Source organism: Phalaenopsis equestris, unplaced genomic scaffold (genome assembly GCF_001263595.1).
Source record: "Phalaenopsis equestris unplaced genomic scaffold, ASM126359v1 Scaffold000056, whole genome shotgun sequence".
Taxonomy (NCBI): Eukaryota; Viridiplantae; Streptophyta; class Magnoliopsida; order Asparagales; family Orchidaceae; genus Phalaenopsis; species Phalaenopsis equestris.
The window spans coordinates 140,122-143,282 of NW_018164498.1; positions in this window are offsets into that span (position 1 = coordinate 140,122).

Sequence of the window (3,161 nt, forward strand, 5' to 3'; positions counted from 1 at the left end):
ACTATCATTTCAAAGATGCATGATGCAAAGATGCATGATGTCAATTTTTAGTAATTTTGTAGAACAGGGAATGGAAGTGTTTATCAATGATTTTTCATGTATTTGGGACTTCATTTGAGTTATGTCTTAATAATTTAGAAAAATTTCTGGAAGTATGTGAAAAACTCAACCTAGTATTAAATTGGAAAAAAATGTCAATTTATAGTTGCAGGAGGTATTGTAGTTGGGCATAAAATTTCTGAAAAAGATATGGAGATAGATCCTGCAAAAATCAAAGTTATAGAAAAATTACCACCACCTACTAATGTTAAAGGGGTGAGAAGTTTTCTAGGACATGTTGGTTTTTACAGGCGCTACATAAAAAATTTTTTAAAAATAACTAAGTCGTTATGCCAAATTTAGAAAAAGATAAGAAATTTGATTTTGATGAGGAATGCATAAAAGCATTTAAATTATTAAAAAAAAAATTAGTCACTGCACCTATAATAGTACCACCTGACTGGGAAAAACCATTTGAAATAATGTGCGATGCTATTGATTATGCTATTGGGGTTGTATTAGGACAAAGGCACGACAAAGTTCTTAAGGTTATATATTATGCTTGTAAGTTTCTAAATGATGCTCAAATTAATTATACTACTACTGAAAGAGAGTTATTAGCTATTTTTTATGCCTATGATAAATTTAGACCTTTTTTAATTAGAACTAAATGTATAGTGCATACAGATCATTCTACTATTAAATACTTAATGCAAATGAATGATGCTAAACCAAGATTAATGAGATGGATACATCTATTGCAAGAGCTTGATTTTATCTTGATTGATAAGAAGGGAAATGATTATCAAATAGCTGATCATTTGCCTAAAATAGAAATAGAAATATTAACTAATTTTACAAATGAAATTTTAGAAAATTTCTCTGATAAACAATTATATAATATTGATGAAATGGATATACCGTAGTATGCTGATATAGTGTGAAAAATCCACAATTACTAAAATTAATATTTGATTCAAAAGACTATTTTTGGGATGACCCATATTTATATAAACAATGTAAAGATTTAATTGTTAGAAGATGGTTAGAAGATGTGTGCCTTCAACAGATAATTGAAAGATGTCATTCTGAATTTAAAGGACATTTCGGAACAAATAGAACTGCATATAAGATTTTACAAGCTGGATTTTATTATTCTACTATTTTTAAAGATGTTAATATATATATTAAAATGTGCGATAGATGTCAACAAGTAGGAAATATTTCTAGAAGAAATGAAATGCCTTTAAATTACACATTGGAAGGTTAAATTTTTTATGTATGGGGATTAGATTTTTACGGGACCATTTATGCCTTCATTTATATTTCTTGTTGTTGATTATATGTCCAAATGGATTGAAGTTATTGTTGTACCCAGATGTGATGCTCGGAGTGTTTCTAAATTTTTAATCAAAAACATTTTTACACAAAAATAATTTTACAAAATATGGAATGTTGAGAGTAATTTTTATTGGTGGAGGATCTCATTTAAAAATAAGAGAATCAAAAAATTTATTAGGAAATATGATATTAAGAATAGATTCTCTACTGCTTATCATCCTCAGGCTAGCGGTCTAACAGAGATATATAACCATGAAATAAAACAAATTTTAGAAAAAACTGTAAATCCTTATAAATTGGTTTGGTTTCTGCTAGACTTAGATACTGCATTATGGGTATATAGAACTACTTATAAGACTCCTATAAGAATGTCCCCATATAGACTGTTATTTGGAAAAACATGCCACTTACCAGTATAATTAGAGCATAAAGCATTTTGGGCTATTAAGGAATTTAATTTTAATATAAAAGATGCTGGTGAGAAAAAATCATTGCAACTCAATGAACTTGAGGAAATAAGAAATGAAACATATGATAATGCAAAAATCTATAAAGAAAAAATAAAAATATGGCATGGTCGGAAGATTACTCAGAAGAAATTTGAACTTGAACAAGAATTTCTATTATATAATACAAGATTGAGATTGTTTCCAGGAAAATTAAATTCTAGATGGTTATGACCTTTTAAAGTGATTAAAGTCTATCATTATGGAACTGTTGTTATTAAAGATCCTAACACTGGAAAGGTATTTAAAGTTAATGGGCATCGTCTAAAACATTATTATAAAGGGCACATACCTAAAGGGCACATACCTCAATTTAACAATTTAAAGAAGTTTTAATGTTAAGTCAACCCAACTAAGCAAATGGTGTGTCGGGTTGATGACGTTAAACCAAGCTCTTTGTGCGAGGCAACCCATACATATATGTCTATGTATTACTATTTTTTTTTATAAGTGTCATATATATTAGTAGATAATAGTCACAAAATTTTGGCCAGTGGCACCGAAGCCCAAGAAAAACGGACCTCTGCACTGGCAGTGCCAATCGGCAACGCCGATGGCGCCGAGAGCAGTTTGATGGTTCAGACAACTTTTGGCAAATTTTGGCAGGATTTCGCTCCATAATAACAGCCATGAGGTATTTTTAAAGTCTTAAAAACTTTCTATGATACCTAGAAACTTCCTATTTTTGGATTCCATGGCTTCCAATTCCAAAAATACTTCAAGGTATTGAGTTTTCTGTAGAATAAAGTTTATTAGTTTTGACGTGTAGTGATTATACAATAAAGTTAGTACGAAGAAGATATTGATCAAGGAGAGAGGATTTTTTAATCATGGATTGATCAATTTAAGTGCTCCGGTTGACAAGATCATTTTACAAAGGCGATGGGAAGTTTTGTGTTACACTACCGCTGTGGTTGTTGTGCCTGTAGTGAAGGAGTTCTATGTAAATCTACATGGAATTACCCAACGAGTTGTCTTTGTACGAGGTAAGGCTGTACCATTTACTACTGCAAGGATTAATGAATAGTATTGGATAGAAATTGTTCCAATCTGTCATTATACAAATTTCATTCCTACGCAAGATTTGATGCTATGTTTATAATTTTTTGACTAATTTTTTGACGGATGAAAGTGATATGTGGGAAGTTTAAGATTAAGGATATATTAGTTTTCTTACTTCATCACTTAATCCAATTTCAAAGTAGTGGCCAAAGTAGTGGCATATTTGTGCAAAATTACTCCCTACTACAATGATTAGTAGAGTCACCAAGGAAA